Raw genomic sequence first — 23,539 nt, 5'->3', positions numbered from 1 at the left:
CAGGGCTCTCATGATTCTGAGATCATGATCTGAGCCAAAACCAATCTAATGTGTAACCGACTGTGCCAGCCAGGTGCCCTAGTTGATCTCATTCTTAAATTCATTTAACTCTTCTTCTGAGATTTAAAACTCATGGACCAAAATGGAAAGCAGATGGTGTCTTCAGTGACAAACCTTAATGTAGATATCCATTTAACAAGGTAACACATACCAGTCTGGTTTTTGGATAATAGCCAGTAAGCTTTTATACTGCCAACTAAATGTCAGTTATTGGGGATTATTCCATGATCTGTTTCTGATCAAAATTTCCTTATAGGTTTATCAAATAGTATTATATAGTTTTGGCACCACTCATTAATAGATAATGAAGTTTGTTTCTTCACTAATGTTGATTGAATACAGTGGCCAATTTGTCCTAAATATGTGGGTAATGACATATAAAGTTTTTTCAGGATTTCATATGAGGTCACAGGCAGCCACTCTAGGTGTAAAAGGGATTATTTCCATGTGTAATAAATACTTTTTTCTAACTCTGGAACAAAAGAACTGCATTGTATAATATTTCATAATATTCTCTTTGAGTTTCTACAGACACGATTTGTTGTTGTTTTGTTTTGTTTTGTTTTGTTCTGTTGAGAAGTAGGATTTTGGTTGGGCTTAATGTTTGGCATAATGATCAACCAGGACATTTACATTTACTTTGATATCTTTTTGAATGGGCTTCTGTCTTGAAAATAGCCAATTCATTAAAAAACATTACAACTATTAAATGCCTATAATCTGCTGACCATTCTAAATTAGGGTTCCTTCTTAGGTTAAGCACTTTAATGCTCTATAAAGCTTTCCAAAACAATAAACTATACCAAAAGCATTTCCACTATTAGCGTATATATAAAACCACTTCATTTTACTTAGCCAGGAAGCTACTGAAGTGACAACAAATTCTGTCATCTGGACATATTTTTGCCTCTGGGAAGGAGTCGTATTCTAGCGGTAAGTTGAGATCTGTTACAATGTATCCTGCCTGATGTTTTCCTGGTTTTAGTCTTAAAATATAATCAACAGACAAACATTAAACCTAGATTTCTAGGCATGTTGTAATAAACTTATTAAAGGCATTTTTAAAAGCCTATTAGATATTTAAGAAACAGTGTTTAAAGAATTACGAGTTTCCCTTCTATGGGGAAAGAGAGGCAGGATTTAAAGCTGCCAGTGGAGAGCAGTAGGTTTTTTTTTTGTTTGTTTGTTTTTTGTTTGTTTGTTTGTTTTGTTTTTAAATTCATGATAGTCATAGAGAGAGGAGAGAGAGGCAGGACACAGGCAGAGGGAGAAGCGGGCTCCACGCCGGGAGCCCGACAGGGGACTCGATCCCGGGTCTCCAGGATCGCGCCCTGGGCCAAAGGCAGGAGCCAAACCGCTGAGCCACCCAGGGATCCCCCAATAGTTTTTAAAAGCTGAGGATCTCAGTGCCATAGCCACAAGGAATTAAATTCTATCAATAACCTAATGAGCTGGGAGGAGGACCTCAAGCTCCAGAAGAGAACTACAAAGTGGCTAATGCCTTGATTTCAGTTTACAAAGAACTGAGCAAAGGGCTCATATAAGCCTTGTCTGGACTCCTAACCCCTGGACATTGTGACATAATAGGTGTAGGTTATTTTAAGCACCTAAATTTGTGCTTTGTTGTTCAGCAATAGGAAATTAATACCTTTGGAACTCATAGCTTTCCAGTGAGACTTAGGAATCATCTGTGTGATCTCTTACTTACTAATCTGGGAAATTTATGAAGTGTTACACGTTTTTAGGAGTGAAAAATATCCCTCCTTGGGATAAATTATGTTCCAAAAAAATAAACTTTAACAAAATTTTTACTTCTTTCAGAAAGCGCATAGCCTATTAGAGATAAGACATAAAGTAAATAGAATTACTTTCAGAGCTCAGTTGCATTTTAGAGTACTGTAAAAGATGATCGACATGTGAAATAAAAAAAAAAATAGGACGGTTTAGGAATCCTTGTTGAGGACTTTGATTTTCCCAGGAGGAAGCAATGAAATGACTCTTTGGATAAAAAACGATGCTAAAAGAACAGAAAACAGATCTATAGTTATGAAATATGCAGCTTTGTGGTGCACAAAGATAAAAGAATACTCGGATTTGCTACTACAGGTAAGTAGGGAATGATTATTATATGTATGCTGCTAAGATTCTGAACAAATCTATATCCCTACTATTTGGATATTTTTTTAACCTAGAGAAAAGAATCATTATAAGGAAGAGTACAAGGGTTAAGGGCTCATTTTTCTATTAGATTTTCATCTTCTTGATTTTGGTACCCTTTGGTTCTGGTTTTAGAGAATATAAGGTGAATCTTGCTAGATGTTTGGAGGGACTGATAGATTGAGTCCAAATTATATTGGAAAATTAGTATCACTTATGCTCAGAAGTATGATTACTTCTTAGATCTTTGACTTCTATTAAGAATACAGGTAAATCATTGTTTAAATTATCTATGACCTGATTATGAGTCCTCAGGAATGTCCAGGAATGGGCCATCAGGAGAGCATCTGTTTTATAGTAAATCCCCCACACTACACCATTTAGTTAGTGGATGTGATGTCACAAAGGAGGAAAGAATGTTTCTCAACTAAAAGTCTGACGGTAACAGTTGGGCTGGGCATATAAACTGTTTGATGGTTATTGAAGGTACTTGGCCCATGATAGTTGTTGGCTCCCAGGGAGAGGTTAAATAAGAGTGTTAGAATATATGAGAGATGTCATAAGGCATATCGATCAAACCCTGCAAGATTATCATTTAATATTTAGAGAAAATGGATCTTATATAAAAGGAAATGTCACTTGATTCCATCTTGGATAAATTTCATTAATTGCCCCCACTTTATTTTTTTCTCGGTAGTTTTTTAGCTAAGAGAGTGCAATTATTTATCTAATACTCTTTCTGTTCAAAGTATGTAAAAGTGAGGAATTAAGAAAGAGTCTATACGAAAGATCTTCTAAAGAAAATCTTTTGCCTTTGCTAAGTAGGATTTAATGTTTCTCTGTCAGGTCTAGCTTTACTCTTTTTCTATATGAAATTTCACTTTATCCTCCACTCTGCTGCTCACTGGAACAGATCTTTTCCTTACATCTTTCCCAAATAAATTCTACTTTTATTTTTACTCACATCTTCTCAGTGTGGTGGTCAGGAGCTAGAGAGATGAGGGTTTTTCTTTGCAGTTCAGGCTAAGCTGCAATCCTAGTAAGGTACTATAAACATGTCCTAGATATGATGCCTTTACAAATAGCCCTTCCCCTCCTCCAGAGGTCATGTTGGGCTGAGTATGCATTCCATCCTCCCTGGGGGGATTTTTCCCCTTCTTTTTCTCTCACAACTACAGTAGGTTCTCATCTGTACTGTCAGGCAACAGATTTTGATGATTTTGCATATTAGGGCTCTGTTTCCATAAGGAGATAGAGATGATGAGACAGGGCAGATGTTAGCTAAGACATTGTTTCACTCTCCAGATCGCATCATCAGGAAGTTTTCTTAAGAAAAAAGAAAAAAAGATATATGTATCTCCAGTCTTCTCTGTAAACATTTGTGGGGTTCATGGAGGAAAAACCTGTAAAAGAACAATGATGTGAACATCATTGGTCCCATGTGATGCATTCAGCTTTCATGCTTGTGCATTCAGACATTAGCAATCGGTTAAAATCTTCTAATTGATTCTTATTTTTTTAAAAAAGATTTTATTTATTTATTGTACAGAGAGAAAGAGAGAGAGTAGACATAGAGGGAGAAGCTGACTCCCCATGGAGCAGGGAGCCCAACGCAGGGATCAATCCCAGGACCCGGATATCATGACCTGATCCAAAGGTAGACACTAACCACTGAGAAACCCAGGTGCCCCTACTTGATTCTTCTCACCAGCTTATTCGCCATTCAATATTTTGTCTCAAGTAAGCAAATTCCTGGGTCTTGTTTCTCCCTGAGAGTGCTTCTCACATTCCTGATTTTATGTTAATATTTTCCCATTGCAATTTTCATGATCTAATTAGAAAATCACAAACTTGCAGTTTTTCAAGTTTGTTTTTTCTTATTGTAAAGTAGGAGGGAACACAAATTCTCCACATCTCTGAAATAACATCAGAACCCAGTAGCTGTTTTTTAATGCAATTTTCCTACCATTTTGTTGAAGTAAATCTAAAGTGTTTTCCAATACTGTGTCTGAAACAAAGCCACTTTTTCTGGGAAGTCCGTTGATCACTAGCTGCGTAAAATAGTTGGGAGATTATAATAAGTAACAGAATAAATTAGAAAATAATGTTAAATGCTAAGTTCCTATTTCCATTTTTGCATGACTGTTGTAATCAATTTTTGAGAACAGAATACTTATAAGTCAAAACAATAACTCATGTGTTTTTTATTACATGAATCAATACTAAATTCAAAAGCAATGAATTTGTTTAGATGGAACTTGCAATAATAATTTTATACTTTAATTCTATATTCCATAGTTGGTAGTAATTTGTCAACAATGATCCTATATATGAGAATATCAAGCCGTACAATAAATCAACTTTTAAAATTAATAGCAATGTGAAACTAATAGTTTAACCAAAATCCTAACCTCAATAATATGTATTCATATCAGAGAGGAAAATGTAATTTCAGGTTTAAATTATTGGCAAGGCACTGAAAGATATTCCCACTGATCCCACCAGTGAATTACATTTATATATATCTGTATCCATATATAAATATCTATAGGCCTATAAGTCAAACTCTGGTTTATTTTGGGGGGAGGTTATTCTCAGGTTAAACACACAGTAATCCAAATAAGTTTGCATTTCCTTTTTCTTAAATAATTCAAAGTGTAACGCACCTGGGTGTCTCAGTTGGTAAAGTATTCGACTCTTGAACTCAGATCAGATCTTGATCTCACAGTGGTGACTTCAAACTCTTACTAAAAAAAAAAAAAAATTCAAAGTATAGGAAGCAGCCCTCAAAGGAACTAAATTCTGTCATTTTACTTCTCGTACTTGACCAGTACACAAGCTTCTATAAAAAGTCAAAGGGAATAAATAAATAAATAAATAAATAAATCGTCAAAGGAAACAGAAATGGAGTGTGTATCACACATGTCTGTGATCATCTTTCTTAAATTATCAAATCATGTCCATCAGTCCGATGTCTGTTTTGTGAGGCCAGGGAATGTGTAAGAGGCCAAATATCATTTTAGTTAATCCTGTTATGATATTAAATGATATGGGTTATAAAAAAACCCTCTTGGTTATAGCATATAGCCTGGAGTAATACTGAGTATAGTAAGAAGTACAGTTTATTTAAATGCATATGTTGTGCTACAAACTTAATTGAAATGAATCCTGTTTAAATTCCAGATGAGCGGGGCACCTAGGTGGCTCAGTCAGTTAAGTGTCTACCATTGGCTGAGGTCATGATTCCGGGGTCCTGGGATCAAGTTCCACATCAGACTCCCTGCTCAGTGAGGAGCTTGCTCCTTCCTCTCTCTCTTCCATTCCCCCTGCTTGTGCTCTCTTACTCTGTTTCGCTCAGTCAAATAAATAAGTAAATGAATAAATAAATACATTCTAGATGAAATGTACTATGTTAAAAATTCACAATTGTCTACCCTACAGAAAGACAACACTTCAATTAATCCATTAGTGCCCAGTTATCATTAACCTAACAAATAGAAAAAAAAAAAAAAACACAAAAGCCTATTCTCTCTCTTCCTGTTACTGAAAGTCATCCTAAATATTGAAAATATTCAAATCTCTCAAAAAAAATAAAAGCAAAAATGTCCAGAATCATCACAAGCAGAATGACAAGGCCTACAATGAACTGTACATCTCTCATTTGAAAGCAATTCCAACAATTAATTTCCATGATCCAGTTTTGCATTCTATCTCTTTTTTTTTTTTTTAAAGATTTTATTTATTCATGAGAGACACAGAGAGAGAGGCAGAGACACAGGCAGAGGGCGAAGCAAGCTCCCCACTAGGAGCCTGATGTGGGACTCGATCCAGGGACTCCAGGATCACGCCCGGAGCTGAAGGCAGATGCTCAACCTCTGAGCCACCCAGGTGTCCCTGATTCTATTTATTTCTGTCTCTTCCTCCAAATTGATTTGTACCAGCTAATTCATAAATTTATTATTTAGCAGGGTCATTTCTCATAATTCAAATTGGATCTCATTTTACAGAAAAATAGGATTGACAGCAACAATTAATATTCAGATTTTTTACTTTTGTGATCATATATTTTGAAATAGCAAAAATATTTTGGTTCTTATAATAGAGGGCTCAACAAGTATTTCATGAACATAGGTAATTAATGGAAATTGTGCTACCATGGAAACTGTAGTAATCATCATTATAGGAATACTTTTCATCCATAGTGATGAGACAAAATTATAAAAGTTAAAGATTTTTATAGTGAAGTTGAATAATTATAAATTTATAATATGAAAGAGTAGCATTTATTGATCCTTTATAGTCTATTTTTAAATTTGCTTACCTTTAATTTACTTATCATAGTTTTTCAATAGTTTGTGAAGTAGTGCAAAGTTGTAACTTATGTCATCTAGAATAATTTTAATGAGTAAACAAAAATAAACTATTGAGTTATAAAATAAGTTTACAAAATATGTAGAGAAATGTAAAACATGTAAGGTTTATTATTTTATTTCTGTCACCATCTGTAATTATTTACAAAGTCCAATTCAAATGAATTCTATGTTATAGGTATGCTTTCTAATCTATAGGAATTTTCAATGAAGAATCATTTCTTAAACATACTTTGAATAAGCTGAGTTTTATCATATGTCAGGAAAGTACAGCCTTATTATTAACTTAAAGCATTTATTTTAAATTAAGTTTTGAAAGTCATATAATTTCTCTAAATAAGTATCCCATTATTTCAATTACTTATTGAAATAACAAAAGTTATTTCAATATTTGCTTATTAATATTGTGGTAACATGGCATCATATAAATATACATTATTCTCTAAAAACAATGCCTCTCAAATAACCAGGAATAATTGTCACTTCAGGAATGGTATGATTTCCTAAACAATACCGTTTTTTTTTTTTTATTTGAAAAGCATATTTGCAATATTATTGGTAACTAAAAGAGGCAAAAGTGGCTGTAGGTATGTGGAACAGGACAGTGAATGAAATGAATAAAATACTTATAGAGATAACAAAGTTGTGGAAAGTAAATGAATAAAAAGATCATTTAAGAAATGCTATAAAAATAATACACTTAATTTCATATTTGATATAAAATGTTCTGGAACTGAGTAGTTGTGCTAGTTAAAATTGAGAGCCCAATAAAGGGGACTATTACATTTGAGCCAATACCTGAATACAAAAGAGCAATCTGTAATGCAAAGATCTTCGTGAAGAACTTTTTGCCTAAGAGGAAAGTACTATGCACTATGTTGAAAGTAATTCTGAAAACAGGAGAAAAGATCGTTTTGACTAGAGTATAGTAAACAAGAAAACGTTTACAAAGTAAGCCTTGAAATAAGCAGAGGCCAGGTTTGGTAGCAACTGGGAGGCAGGCCTGGGTAAAAGGAATTAATTTTATTGTAAGGAACGCTGGAGGTTTTATGCAGTTTCTTTTAGGAAGGAGTGTGAAATTATTTCATTTATATTTTTAGATGTTCTATCATTTTTCTGAAAGATTTTCTCCTCACTCTGCCATTACTCATTACTCTGGAAAGACTAGATAACTTTTGTTACATGAGAGTAGGCAGACCAGTTAAAAGGCTATTACAATGTTCTAAATGAGAAATAATGGTAGATCATGTGGTATTTGTAAAGATAGTGAAGAGTGAGGGAATTTGAAGTATACTGAAAGTAAAATTACTGAATTTGCTGATGGGTCTTATGTTGGGATCAAGATAAAGAGAATCAGAAATGTCCCTTAAGTTTTGAAGTATATGGCCACGCCATTGTCTGAGAAGTAAAGATCTGGAGGAGAAACAATTGGCGGGGATGAAGAAGGTAGTTAAGAGTTGCATTTCTGGGGCAGCCAGGGTGGCTCAGGAGTTTAGCGCCACCTTCAGCCCAGGTCGTGATCCTGGAGACCCGGGATTGAGTCCCATGTCTGGCTCCTTGCATGGAGCCTGCTTCTCCCTCTGCCTGTGTGTGTGTGTGTGTGTGTGTGTGTGTGTGTGTGTGTGTGTGTTTCTCATGAATAAATAAATACAATCTTTAAAAAAGGAAGAGTTGCATTTTGGGCCTTAATTTTTTTTTTTTAATACTCAAAATATATCTAGGAGGATCTGTCAAGGACTCAGCCAAAATACGATTCCAGAGCTCCCTTGAGATATCAGACCTGAAAATACAAATTTGAAAGTCTTGGTCAAGAGGACTAGATGACATCACACAAAAACTATGTGGTTAGTGAGATAGGTGTCTTATTAGGAATCCTGAGGAATTCCAACACAAAGAGTTCAAATAGAGGACAAAAACCTAGGAAGAGACAGAGAAGGAGCAACAGTGGTTAGAAGGGGAATCAGCTAAGTCTTGTATCTCTAGAGTCAATGCTGTCTCAAGAGGAGATATCTGAGGACTAGGACTATATTTTCTGAGAAGTTGAGTAATATAAAAAGACAATGCTGTATCCACTGTACCAGAATGACAGGAATTTAAATCAGTCAAAGGGTTGCAAACAGACTAGAAGTGAAAGAAGTAGAAAGAAAAAGTATTCGACTCTATATGCTTGATGAGTTTCTCAACTTTTTATTATATCTATTTTTAGATTTTTTTAAATAAACCAGAAATAAATAAGCAAATAAATAAATAAATGTCTGTTTGTTGGTCTATTCTTATTCTAATAGGTTCCACAGCTCCTTTTCTCTATCCTGTTTTTTCCTCCCAGTGTCATTATATGTACTTATGGTCTGTTATTGGAGTTTCATATATAATTCCAGGTTGGGGCTTGGTGCTTTGTACCAAAATGTGGTTAAATTCTTTTGATTCAGAAGCAATTTTTATGCCATTTTTTAATGACTCACTCTGGCCAGAATCTCTGACAATAATGTACAATCACATTTACATCTTCTGTAGGGTCACATTGTATTGCTTAGACTCCCTCTATCAATATAGGATATTAGAAAAATTATTTTTTATCTAAATGCAGTTTTTTTGAAGTTATTGAAATTCATCTGCCACTTTGTGGCCCACTCACACTCTCTTCCTGTGATATTTCCCATTGAATTGACATTTTGCTGCAGAAGAAGCCTTAATGTTGAGTGAAAAGTTTTAGAGAGTACTACCAATAAACACTTTGTAGACACTTGAGTCTATTCCTTTGTTGATTTCTAGCAAGGAAGTAGTTGTCTTTTAACTAACCAGAAAAGTTCTGTTAAATCCTCTTTGACAAAGTTAAAGATATGGGAGAAAGAGTGATAGAAACTCTGAACATTCAAACTGTGTGATTTGTTCCAGTTTACACAGTGGGGAAAAAAATGAACTTATGGTTTGTAACATCAATGTGCTTTTGAAAACATCAATTATGATAATATTTTATAATCTCCAAGAAACAATCCTTAACAATTCACTTTTTTATCTCTAAGAGCTCTTTTATTGCTGCCTGTTAACTTCTTTTTTTCTTTTTTCTGAGGGGTTCTCCTTTTGCTTCATTATCACCTCTTGGTTACTTAGAGCCAAGGCCCAGTATGATAGTCTTAACATGGCTAAGTGACATTTCTAGCTACTTCTTAATTTTCCTAAAAGAATCCCAAACATTTTATGACTTAAACAAATTTAAAGATTAGTTTGTTTGTTTCCCAGAAACATTCTAACCAATACTTGTAATTAAAGCTTCTAGAAATAATAAGGCCAAAAGAAAGCTGTATATGAAAGTAGGGAAGGAAAATAAAATGTGTTTTTTGAATAAACAGTATAAAGTATATATTTTAAGAGAAAAAGACTAATTTTGTCCTAATGTAGAATGACTGTTGTTTGTTTTCAGAATGTGAAAGAGGAAAAATATAATATAAACAATTATTTTAAAAGTTGTAGGTCTAGAGAAAAGGAATTTTGGAAAGAGAATTTCATATATGGTCAAGCTGACTAGATTGAAATGGACTATTTAAGTTTTTAAATAATGAGTCAATATTGTGAGTACACTGGTGTAAAATGAGAATTTCATTTCTTCCAGTTAAAAGAACAAAGTTTTCTTAAGCTATTTTAATGTGCTTTTGATAGACATAAAAAGTTTTTTTTTCTTTTTTACCTTTTGGGTAATTTTTTTGGAGAGCAAAGATTTTAAATCTTATCAAATAATTTCCTATGCTTCATGTTGTCTTTATCAGATCTTTGATTACTTAGAAAACTGAAATTTCTCAATATTAAAAGAGCTAAGTTTTGTTCATAATTATCTAGTCTTATATTTGCTTTTAAAAACTTCTGTGGTCACTGTGGTTAAATAGATTTTGTATTATTTCATAATGATCTGTGGTTCAAGTTAGTCAAATGTTCAAAACTTTTGATGTTTTTGACAACTACCTAAAATCAATTTCTAGGGATCCCTGGGTGGCTCAGTGGTTTAGTGCCTGCCTTTGGCCCGGGGCATGATCCTGGAGTCCCGGGGATTAAGTCCCACATCAGGCTCCCTGCATGGAGCCTGCTTCTCCCTCTGCCTGTGTCTCTGCCTCTCTCTCTCTCTTTCTGTGTCTCTCATGAATAAATAAATAAAATATTTTTTAAAAAGTAAAAAAATAAAAAAAAAATTAATTTCTAAATGGGGGTCTTTTTAACTTCAAACTAACCTTGAGATATCCCAGATGATCCCTGGAAAATTACAGAGAATTTCTCTGTCACACTGTAAAAGAGGATGTTAAAATTAATTAGATTTATTTAATATATTAAATTACATGGGAAGCATTGTCAGAAGCAATGATAAACTCTAAGTTGTATGTGTATGCATATACATTCCTAACATAGGTATTGTAGAAATTATTTGAAATTCATAGAGTTTGTCAATACTCTCAGTCTATTATAAATATGTTACAGAAAAAGTGGCATTTCCTTTTTTTTTTTTTTTTAGATTTTATTTATTTATTCATGAGAGACACAGAGAGGCAGAGACAGAAGTAGGCTCATGCAGAGAGCCCTATGTGGGACTCCATCTAAGGACCCCAGGATCACAACCCAAGCTAAAGGCAGATGCTCAAGTGCTGAGCCACCCAGGCGTCTCAATGGCATTTCCTTATTAAATAAATTATCATTAGATCTTTAATCATGGCCATTTTTTTTTTTTTTTTTTTTTTTTTTTAGTTTTCTCATCATTTGCAGCAGTTTGACCCTGACACTTTTGCAAAAGTGCTTCATCTCTAAAGAGATTTATGGAAAAGACTGACAAGTACTCTAGAATATAGTTTTCTGATAACTATCAGATCATACCACTGATATAGGTAAGAAACTTGATAACAAGTGAAAAAACTGAATTCAAGCAGAATAAGAAATAATAACATGAGTCTGAAAAAACTGATAGGCATGATTATAAATTTTCTTACAACTTTTTCTTTGAAACATTGCTAGTGCCTAATGTGTTATTTTCCTGGATTTAAGAAAATATTTTTTTCTTTTTTCTTAAGCTATCTATGACTTACAGCAATTTGGTAAGTATACCTTTGTAAATAGAATTGAAATATTTACTTTTTCTCTCTACCTCATCCTTCTAGAATTTGGGAACTTACTGAGTTGCCTTATTTTTTTGGTAATGTTATTATTTGCATAAGTTCAATAAGAATTTGTTCTCCTTATAACAGGACACAATTGGAAACCAAAGCTTTAAATGGAATGTCATACTTGGGAATATGCATAAAATCAGATAAAACAACACAGTTAAAGAAAAATAAGGATGACTTCATGGAGCCAATAAAGTTTCTTGTTAAAAAAGAGCCTTGTATCTTGCCTACAGGGTTCCTGGCAGCCTCATCAGCTGAGTAAGGAAAGTTATTACTCAGGATATCTTGAAGACCTCAAGATGAAAGGAATTAAAACTATATAGGTACAACAAGTGAAGCCTGATGGCAAGTCTCTGATGTGGCTTCTTAGTCTGCAGAGGCTTTAAAAGTCCAATCTAATATCATGTGAAAAGTTCCAGCAAAACAGATTTAAAAAGAGCCTATGTGGTCAGTCACTATTCTTGCTGCACTTATATAAATGATCAGTCCATGTTTAAAGAGAACAGACTTGTTTTTTTGTTTTTGTTTTTTTTTTTTTTTTGTAAAGAAATTAGTTTTACTATAATTATATTTGCTAGAAATGAGATCTGGATGCCAATCCTATCAGTTTTCTCAATTATCTGACCATGAGTCTAGAAACAACACTTCTAATTTTCTCCCATTCTTCTGATTTGGAATCTTTAAGTACAAAGACTGTTTTTGAACCTTCTTGGAAGAGGCCATCCTTCTCACTACCCAGATAGCTGTCAAATTTCAGGGACTCGAACCTTGGATCTACCTCTCCCAATCTGATCTACTGCTCCCAAAAAATATTTTATAAATTACAGTATTCACATTTCTGAAGCTTATTCAGCATTTAATTGAATACTTATTAGTGTTTAAAGTTACCCTAAGGCTTTTACCAAACACTAGTTAACTCTCAGTATATTTTTTGGAAGTGGATTCCATAGGAATTTATAATAAGAAATCATTCAAATATCAAAATACAAAATAGCTGTTAATAAAAAAACGTAATGCCCTTTACCTGTACTTTTATATTATTTATTTTTATTCATGTATATATACATGTATGTGTATATATTGTATATATTGTATCTACATATATATGTATAGTGTGTTTGTATATATATATATATACACATATATACATACACACACAAAAAAGAGAAATGTACCTTAATGAAATGATAAACGATTTTTAGTTACAAGATGACCAATTCAGTCTTATTGCTAAATTTGTAGGTTTTTAGCCTAACATCTTGTACCACAAAATATTTTATTCATAAACTATGTGATCCCTACTTCACTGAGATGATTTAAAATAGCAAGATTTAGAAAGATTTCTTTCTTTTTAAACCACAACCTTTGAAAGATAATAATTCTAATCAAATGGTTTGACGTTAGCAAATTTCTTCACTTTGAAGAAATGTCCAAGTTAACATACTTCCAACTACAATATTTAATATTGAACAGTGTTTAGTGTTCAATGACCTTACCTCTATGATGACTTTTTGTTTATTTCTCAATTTGTTTTTTTATAGACTTTCATGGGAACAAGGGAAGTGGTTGAATGTAGCTATTTCAGCTCTTCAATGAGGTTTTGTCTCAAAAAATGCCTTGATATCAAAGTCACACAACTGAAGGAAAGCACTGAAAGATTACCAAGCAAAATATTTGATAATCTAACCAAAATAAAAAGCAATTTTTGATATAAAAAATACTGTTTCAATTAGGATATTCAATATTGCTTCTTAGAGTTATATTATGTAATATCAGCAACTGCAGTGTTTTTTCCAAATTAATATGAATGCCCTTGAATTAAAATTATATAATACATCAGATAAAAACAGAAATCTCATTTATGAAAAGAATACTAATCAAATAACTAGATAAAATATAATAATATTAAAGATGTTTTATTTTTGAAAAGATATAATTTCAGAATTAACCTACAAAATCCACAAAAAAATAGCAAGCCAACCAGTGACCTATAACTTTTAAAATGTACTTCTCCTGAGTTCTTAAATTCTAAATAGATAAAACTGTTAAGAAACAAAAATTAAAAATATATCAGAGTCCTTTAACCTTTCATCACTGTGTGCTATGCTTGAAGTGAGGTGTCTGATATATTCTGTTCTTATAGGAAAAAAGTCATCCAAATTCCACAGAATTAAGCACACTTTATTTAGCAAGGCTCCAAATACACAGTGAGTGTTCCTTAAATGGTACATAATAATTATCACAACAATGGATCATACTATTGAATAATAATTCTGCTTGATACATGTGTTATAGGATACATTTAAATGCTAATTTAAATTCATTTAAATTTGAAAGCAATATCTTCCTCTTTCAGAATGAAATACTGCCTTAGCAATTGCTCATTAGTGGAACTTTAATGAAAAGAATAGGCTTAGGCAATCATTAAATCTTTGTTTTATACTAAGTAGAGTTTAGTGTTATTACCAAGACATTGTTACGTAATAGGAACACTTTTCAGAAATAATCTTAACTTCCAAATGTCTGTAAACTTTCAAAGTTCTCAATGTTTGTCTTTATGATTTGTCAAAAATGTGAGATGACTTTCAAATAGAGACATACACAAATATATTAATGCCATTTGTATGTTTGGTATAAAGAAGTTTAAACAACTACATAAGCATCCTCATTTTGGGTATTTGTTTTTTCTGATATTCTATATCACTTAGGTATAGTGATTATAAATGGTTCTGCTAACATGACTGAGGTCACTGTCTCTATCTGTGCATATATGAGGCAGTTATGATCAAGTGTAAAATAATGGTAAACCTGACTAGTACTATGAAGTTTGTTATAATTACGTTTCCTTTCTTTATAGTATCTTAATGAAAACTCACTATTGTCCATATAATGACACATTTCACAAATTTATTTGGCTAATTTCATGCTGAGTTATTTCAAATTCTGTGTCCTTTCCCCAAATCACATCATACCAAATTTCATATCACTACCTTTCTGGGAAGTTGATATGGTGATTGTTACATTATTCAGTATACTAAATGTAAAAGAAGCAAATGTATTTATTCTCACTTAATGCATCCTATATGTATTAAATAGCAAAAATTTAACTGAGTAAATTTGAGGATCTAATTGGCTTTATTGAATGATTAATGAATCACACAGCATCCCATCTAAGAAATAGAAAATGAGGTCCAAAGAACTACTGAAAGGGAACGGTTTTTAAAGTCTAGAAAAGGAAGTCATAAATGAAATATACATATTTCAGGCTTAGGCAACCTACCTATGGAGGGATAGAAGGAGACTATGTGGGCAGATTATCTCATTATGTTAACCAGAGAATTCCAGATTGACCAGTTAAGATTACATTCCTAAGGAAGATTGTAACTATGATTAGGTTAGGTATTGAGTCATCATGGGCTTAGCACAAGTGACTCCACTGGGGCCTGTTAATTTCTATTTTTAATGATTCACCCTTTTGGACCAGACTCTCAGCTTAATTGAAAGATGTAATCAAAATTAAGGTATTAGCACACTCTCAACAATCCTCTTCTATTCTCACAGTTCTGTTGTTCCTTTGTGTGATATCTGTAAATTATGGTGTTTTCACTTAACCCCTGTGATATTCACAGGTCATAGCTTCAAGTTCACAATCTTTAATATCATCATTCTCTTCACTCTTTTAATGTTACAGTCCTAACGGAATCATTTGCTTGACAGTTAGTGGCTACAAGCATGAAGTTGAAGCTTTCCAAAGAATACAATGCTCCAGGGCATTATTATGATTATAATAAGCAGGATAACTTCCAGTGTTTGGTATGCACTTTAGAGCTATGGTTTCTGAGACCCAAATCAACCAAAATCAGATAAGTCAAAGAAAGACCCTGCTGAAGGAATCACCTTTTTAAGCCAAATGGCTTACTTAGTTATATTTGGAATTGAGTTTGAAGTTACCTTCAAGAGTTAATCCAGATGTAGCAGGTGATGTTGACCACAGCACAGACTCCTCCTTTTTAAGCTAAGAGATAATTAAGGGCTATAATATTATGAGGGACAATTGTGGCCAGAGTCTAAGGATCTTTGTTGGGCAGCTATTATTAGCAATAGGATCTGAAATCTCTTCAAGAATTAAGGACAGTTCTCTGAACACATTTCCATTTGCATTTACTCCCAACCAGGGAGGTATGACACTTGCCAAAGGAAGCAAATCCTGAGTCAATCCCCCAGTAGGTCCTTTCTAACTCAATAATGTAAATTCAGGAGTTTGTCAATGATATGTCTTAGTTCACTTGTGAAAAATTAGATACACAGTTTTTTTATAGCCTTTTTTTAAAAGATTTTATTTATTTATTCATGAGAGACAGAGAGAGAGGCAGAGACATAGGCAAAGGGAGAAGTAGGCTCCATGCAGGGAGCCTCATACGGGATTCGATCCTGGGACTCCAGGATCATACCCTGGGCCAAAGGCAGGCACCAAACTGCTGAACCACTCAGGGATCCCCCTAGGGGCACAATTTGATACTATAAGAGGCATTGCCTGGATGTGCACCAGTCATCTAGGCATTCATAAGTCCAAAGAGAAAGATAACCACCATAGACAAAGATAAACCCTGTTGGGACACAAACCATTCCTGTTAAGGAGATACTGTTAATAGATTCATTCACAGAGATTGCTGCATTTATCCATTCTAGCCAAGGATCAGTGAGATTTTTAGCACATATGGTAAGAAAATCTCCTAGCCTGAAATAGAGTCATTCCAAATAACCTTGTAGGGATGGGTGCTTCTAATCAGATATCTTAGTGAATAGGGGCAGATCTGATCTAAATAATTGTGGGAACATGGGGTACAAATGTACTAAGATTTCCATAGGTTATTGTCTAAATGGGGTTGTACAGATATAGTCAGAGAAAAGACAAACAAGGTACTGGATAATCTGGTTGTAAAAGTGAAACTCAGTAAGACACTTCTAAGGGGAGGTCAATTGTAGTTTGCAGTAACATTGGGATTAGAAGAGATATTAATCACAAGGAGGATCAGGGGATCTCTTGCATCATGAATAGATCAGAATTTTTTATGACAAATGCAGCAACATGAAAGGTAATCCACTTGAGCAATGGCCTGAGAAATATGAATAAAGGCATTATCTTTCCAGGCCAATGCTAGAGCAAAGGGAAAAAGAGAAAAAAATAGATAATAATAATATAGATATTAACAGTTTGTCCTTTTGATTACTGGTGTCTCTGGTAAGGGCATGAAGCTCTGCTTGTTAAGCTGACTTAGCTTTGGGAGGCTTCTCCTTTCAAGTAGTTCATATCGTGTAGTAATAACATAACTAGCTCAGAAATACTTTTTCATATGTACAGTATGAATCATCAAAAAATAAGATTAAATTCAGGTTAGTTAATGGAATGTCTTGTAAATCAGGACATCGTATCACAAAATGGGATGTTAGTGGGACTAACTTATATTAGTCCCACTAATATAAAGTTATGGGACTTGCTTATATTATGCAGAGGTAGTAACCACTGCAGAATTAAGAATGTTGCAACATTTAAGATGCAGATTAGGTGGTGAAGCAGGAGAATCTCATAGGAGGTTGGTTCACTTGTAGAGAAATGTTGAGCCAATTCAGAATTAAGACTTTGAATAGTGTATGATTTCTAAATGTCATTTCTTAGGGTTAAATCTGCTCACGCTTCTACTAATTTTGTGGCTGCAGCTATAGCCTTAAAACAGCTGGGATAGATGGGCATGAGCAACTAAATCAAGTTATTTGCTATAATAAGCAACAGGCCTGTGTTAATTACCAGGTTCTGGTGTGAGCCTTCTCAGGGCTTGGTTATCTCTTCCATGCATTAACAAAGTGAAAGGTTTTTGTACAATTAGGTAGCCCTTGGGCAAGCAGTTCTTACACAGCCTGTTCGAGTCTTCTGAAGGCCTTTTTATGTTTATTTTCCCGAGGAAGGAATTCAGGAACTGAAATTTTAGTAGGTTCTTAGAGTGGGGAAGCCAATGGGCAAAAAATAGGAACCCATAGTCTACAAAAACCAGCCAAGCCTAGAAATCCATGAAATTCCCACTTGGTGGTGGGCCTAGGATATCTTCAGATTAGTTTAATCCTTTTTAGGTAGCTGGATCCCTTAAGTGCTTAGATTATGACTTAAGTAATGAACAGGGATAATTGTAATTTTTCCTTAAAGACTTTCTGTCCTTTTCAAGTAACTTTTGCAGCAAATAATTGCAATCTTTTATGGATGCCTCTGTAGTAACTGAGCACAGCAAGAGGTTGTCTACATATTGCAAGAAGTTCTGTTTCCCAGGGAACTGAAAGATACTTAAATCAAGATGGAGTACTTAGAAGAAATCAGAAGAGGTCCCAGTGAACCCTTGAGGTGTGGCTATCCAGCTATATTGTTGATTGTTCCAGGTAAAGGTAGATAGATATTGCCTGTGGAGGTCTACAGGATGCTAAAAAAACTGAACAAAAGTCTATAAAAATGAACCACTTTGAGTCCAGTGGGACTTGGGACAGGGGTTTTGGGTTTGGAACAATTGGGAAATTGAGAACAACTATGCTGTTAATAACTCAAGTCCTGGACAAATTGCCATCCCCTCACATTAGGTTTCTAAATTGACAAGATGGGTCTATTATAGGAGCTGGAACAGGGAATGGTTAGCCCCTGGGCAAATAGATCTTTTGTTATTGGAGCGATACCTTGTGTAGCCTCAGGCTTTAATGGATATTGAGCAATTTAGGACACGATGTGGGATGTGGTCATATTTATCTGAAAATTTATAGACTCTGCAGTTTTTATTCTCCTGATGTCAGTATTAGAAGCAGCCCACAGACTTTGGCCCTAACGATGACTCTAACTAAATTCTTCATCTCCAACAATTCTAAATGTGGATAATGAGACTGGAAACAGATTGAACCAGCAGACGTAAACAAATGAGATCTGCAGAGTAACTCCAAAAAATGCAGAACCACAGCATGCAGTTCCTAGAGTGGAATCTGAGGATGGAACCAAGGGCTGGGGTCACCAATCAAATGGGAAATTGTGGTCCAAACCACTGGAAGTTCCTAATGTGGAACTAGTGATTCCACAAAAATAGAGAACTGACTAGAAAGCCAATTGGATCAGGAACTTGATGCAAAGAGAGCAGAGCTGAAAACTAAGAAGAACTTAGCTACAGCCTTCAGCAATGGTCAGAGAGTTCTGATTTCTCTCAAAAAGGAGTTTGTAGGTACCATGCTTGTATTTCTCAAAGTCCTTAATGTTATCAGAAGTTCACTTCACATCCCACTGCTGCCACCAAATCTGTTAAGTAAGAAAAATTCACCCAAGGAAATTAGAAGATCTAATTGGCTTTTTTGAATGATTCACAAATTGAGCATTTTATTTAGCAGATAGAAAAGAGCTCCAAAGTGCTATAGAAAGTAAAAGGTTTTTAAAGCCTGAAAAAGGAAATCATGAACAAACAAACAAAAGGATTATTTCAGACTTAGGTAACCTACTTATGGCAGATAGGAGGTGAGTGGCAGATTTCTTCACTGGTGCCGACCAGAAGATTCCATGCCAACCAGTTAGGATTACATTCCTGAGAGGAAGTTATAACTATATTTAGGTTGGGAATTAAGTCTGAGTGGGCTTAGCACAAGTGATTGCATTTAGAGTCTGTTGTTTCTTTTTTTAAAAGAATATGGATCTTAATATGTACCCAGCACTGTTTTTCACATGCATTGAAAGTGTTACCTCATTTAATCTTTATAATAACCTTATGAGGTAGATCCCACAATCTATATTTTATAGATCCGGAATCAGAGGTTAATGAACTTTCCAAGATCAGACATTAACTGGTACTTAAACTGGAATTAGAAACCAAGGAGATTGGCTCTAGAGACCATGCTCTCAGTTTGCCATGCTGCCTCTCAGAGCATAATGTGGGAGCCACACACAGCCTGCAAACCCCACTCCCACCATCCATGACGTGTTTAACTTATATAGGTTTGAGTCATCTCCAAAAAAAGAAAGAACTGAGACAGGAAACTGGAATAAATAATGAGGGAAACTTTTTCTTTTTTCATGAAAGCTAATTTTTAGAAACCTTTTAAATTCTCTTCCCACATTTCCAGTTTTCAGCTATTTGTCTGATAATTAGAGTAATAATCTACATTATATTCATGAGGATTAACTTTAAATGGCCTAATTATCCAAGCCCTTTATCAAAGACATACTCCACTATATACTGTTAATTAAACAATTTCATCTCTTGTTAAACCCCTATTTTTCTTCGTTTCTCACAGAAGTTAACAAAGATGTTTATTTTCTCTGAACTTTATAAACCCATCCATACTTTCATAAATTATGTATTTTCTACTGTGAATATCTTCTCCTTCAATCATTTCTAGTTCAATTCTGCCCTGGCTGTCATGGCATATATAAAATCTCAATCGGGAGTTTTTTCCCTAAACAAAGCAAAACAAATTTGTATATGTAAACATTCTTGCTTATGTATTTCTGGGGGTGCTTGGGTGGCTCAATTGGTTAAGCATCTGCCTTCAGCTCAGATCGTGATCCTGAAGTCCTGAGATTGAGCCCCACATCAGGCTCCCCGCTCAGCAGAGTCTGCTTCTCCCTCTGCCCCTCACTCTACTTGTGTTGTCTCTCTCTCAAGCTTTTTCTCTCCCAAATAAATAAAATCTTTTTTAAAAAATCTGTATTTCTGTCTAAGTTGTATTTGGAAGAGGGAAAGCACTAATGCATTCTACTCTACTCTCCATAAAGTAAGAAATATCTGCATATAGTAAATGTGTAGGACAATGAATTAGAAGCTATAAAGGATATTTCATATAATCAATATTTAATATTTTTGAGTTTCCAGGACACCTCAGATATTTTACATAATGATGTCTGATTGATCTTACTTGAAAATTCAAAATCCTTTTTAAGTTTTGTTTTATTTTATTTTTCAAAAATATTTTATTTATTTATTTGATAGAGAGAAAGAACACAAGCTGGGGGAGCAGCAGGCAGAGGGAGAAAGAGAAATGGCTCCTCCCTAAGCAGAAAGCCTGACGTGGCCTCCATCCCAGGACCCTAGGATCATGACCTGAACTGAAGGCAAATGCTTAACCAATTGAGCCACCCAGGTGCCCCTGTTTTATTTTACTATGATTTGCATCAGCACTGCAATTTCTAAAGGTAGTTGTCTTTTATATAGCACACTGACTTTCAGGGATATATAAGTGATTTTTTCTTTCATTTGGTTCATTCCTATACACACACACGCACACACACATATATGTATATACACGCATATATATGAAATAGCCACTGATACAGTCCAAAAGTAATAAATTAGTTTTAAGTCCATCTAGCTCTCCCACTGACTAGTTGTGTTACTTTGGTAAGTCACTCAAAAGGCTTATTATTCCTATAATCTTCAGTTAAGGGATTTAGGGGGTAAAGTCAATGAAGGCAATGGATGCTTTAAATGTCCCTTTCATAGTAGTTTTTGGTTGATAATAGGAATTTTTAAAGATAAAAGATAGTCTAAAAGTAAAATTTTATTTAAAAGAAAGCAAAATAAAACAAAGACATTTAAGTAGAGTATAAAATAGAAAATTATATATTTAAATTGACATAAGTAGACTATTGTATATCTACTTCTAAAATTAGAACAAATAAAATACTAGGCTTTCTTTAAACTATGACTATAGCAAATGAGAAGGCAAAATATTTTCCTTAAAACAAGTAGACAAATTTATTTGACTCATGTGAGCATAGCAGGAAACAAAACAAAACAAAATACAACTGCACCCATTATGCAGGAAAATGCTGGCAATTAAAATATAAAATAGATCTTGAAACATTATTACTAATTATATATGAATAAAATAGGAATAAAATAAACTTTTCTATGAAAATAGAAACCAAGTATTTCATATGCTCATTAAGAGTTCATGGCCAACATCTTCTCACTATGTCCTCACATGATGGACTGGTCTAAGAATCCTCTGGAGCCTCTTTTATAAGGCACTAGTCCTCTTCATGAGTATTTTATCTTCATGACTTAAGCAACTCCCAAAGATCTTACCTCCTAAGTGTCTTTGGGGATTAGGATTTCAACGTATGAAGAGGGGATACAAACATTTGGACTATAACTATTGTATTAATTAAAAAGATTAATATATAAATAATGAAAGAGTGCCAGACCAATTTTGTTTAATTTTACCAGAAATTTTTTTGTAACACTTTGCTTAGTTCATTAGTAGAAAAATTATTACTACTTGCTAAATTTATAAAATGTGCAGTAGTTTTCTATTTCTGCATAAATATAACAAAGTTTGTTTCTTAACACAATTTTATTTTCTCCCAATTTTTCTGTGTTAGGAGTCTAGGCACAGATTATCTGTCTTCTGTTGAAGGTCTCATCAGATAAATCAAGGTGTTTGTCAGGAATGGGTTCTTGTTGCATCTAGGATCTTTGCCCAAACTCATTCAGGTACCAGCAGAATTTAGTTGCCTGTGGTTGTAGGACTGAGATCCTCTTTTCTCACTTGCTATTGGCCAGGCAATGCTCTTAGTTCATAGAGGCTGTCATGTACCTTCCAATACTTCCAGTCTCTCTGACTTCAGGAAGGTCTCAGTCCCTTTTAAGGAGAGTTCATCTAAATAGATCTCACCCACCCAGACGAATCTCCCTTTAGATTAAAGTCAACAGATTAGATTCCCTGCTCAAGCAGGAGAGAAGTACACAAAGATGAATATACCAGAGGGCAGAAGTCTTGGGGCCCAACTTGGAATTCTGCTCTACCACAATGTATATTGTTAATATATTCTGTATCACTAATGTCTATACAGAGAAATCTCTCTCTTGACAAAGCATATATACATCCTTTTTTGGAAACTTTATTAATGGAGGTTAAAAGGCAAATCAGGTCCTTATTTTGAAGGATCCTGGTACCACAGTAAATATATACAGGGATTAATCCCCTGGTCTTGCCCCAAATGACCTGTATCCAGTATTCGAGTTAATTACATATTATAGAAAGAGAAACTTCAGATCTTCCTAGAGCTGTTGGAAAAAGTCTGGGCTAAGTTTGGCAAAATAAAAACAACACCTCATCATAATCCACTGTTTAGAATGGGTTGAGGGTATAGAACTATATGATAGACTCCAAGACTTAGTCAATTGATAGCAGATTCAATAGGTCTGTCCACACCCTCTGTGATCATTTTCACAGTTCCTAAGTATGTTATCATGAATATACTTAGTGGCTCACAGAACCCTTACATTGGCTCCCTGCTGTGTAGAATTAGAATAATTTGGGTAGAAAAGAAATCTCTGACACAGCTTCTTCCTTGCTGGAAGGAGAGTAAATTAGAAACGCTACTGCATTTCTAGTTAAATGGTAGAAGTTGGTGTCAACTCAAAGCCTTAAAAAAATTAAGTTTTGTCATTTTCATTTATATCCTCAATTAATTCACAAATAGGAACCTGCAAGAAAGTTCAGATAGGTCATGGTAGATGACAATGAAGTTTCATTCATTCAACTATGTATCAGACCCATTCTCACAGCTTCTGTGCCATATCTGGTATATTTTCTAGAAAAGAACCACAAAAATTCTGTACTTGGTTTGTAGTTATGGTAGGCACAATAAAGTCTCCACAAAGATGTATATGTCTTGATCCCCAGGACTTGTAAATATGTTAGGTTATATAGCAAAGGAGAATTAAGGTTGTAGATGGAATTAAACAGAAGACCTTTAAATAGGGAGATTATCCCAGGTTATTCAGGTGGGCCAAA

At 34.2% G+C, this 23,539-nt stretch overlaps 1 protein-coding gene and 1 long non-coding RNA gene across 6 annotated transcripts in view; one reads left to right on the top strand and one right to left on the bottom strand.

The window, feature by feature from the left end:
- Positions 1 to 2,615, bottom strand: part of ADAM29 (ADAM metallopeptidase domain 29) — a 70,896-nt gene extending 68,281 nt beyond the window's left edge. For 2 of the 3 annotated variants that reach the window (XM_038573631.1, XM_038573630.1), the window contains exon 1: positions 2,515 to 2,615. The gene's annotated coding sequence lies outside the window, so the exon portion shown is untranslated. The remainder of the gene's footprint in view (positions 1 to 2,514) is intronic. The other variant, XM_038573632.1, reaches the window with a different exon arrangement.
- A 1,158-nt stretch (positions 2,616 to 3,773) lies between these two features.
- On the top strand, positions 3,774 to 12,668 carry LOC111092449. Of its 3 annotated transcripts, none has more exons than XR_005378214.1 (4): positions 3,774 to 3,957; positions 11,316 to 11,452; positions 11,636 to 11,659; positions 11,962 to 12,668. It is a non-coding gene; the product is annotated as an uncharacterized LOC111092449 (long non-coding RNA). The 3 variants fall into 3 exon arrangements; XR_005378215.1 differs by lacking the exon at positions 11,962 to 12,668 and adding an exon at positions 11,810 to 11,942; XR_005378216.1 differs by having other exon boundaries at positions 3,815 to 3,874.
- Positions 12,669 to 23,539: the final 10,871 nt, after the last annotated feature.

This window comes from Canis lupus, chromosome 25 (genome assembly GCF_011100685.1).
Source record: "Canis lupus familiaris isolate Mischka breed German Shepherd chromosome 25, alternate assembly UU_Cfam_GSD_1.0, whole genome shotgun sequence".
In the NCBI taxonomy this organism is placed as follows: Eukaryota; Metazoa; Chordata; class Mammalia; order Carnivora; family Canidae; genus Canis; species Canis lupus.
This window is presented reverse-complemented; position numbering and strand designations above follow the sequence as displayed.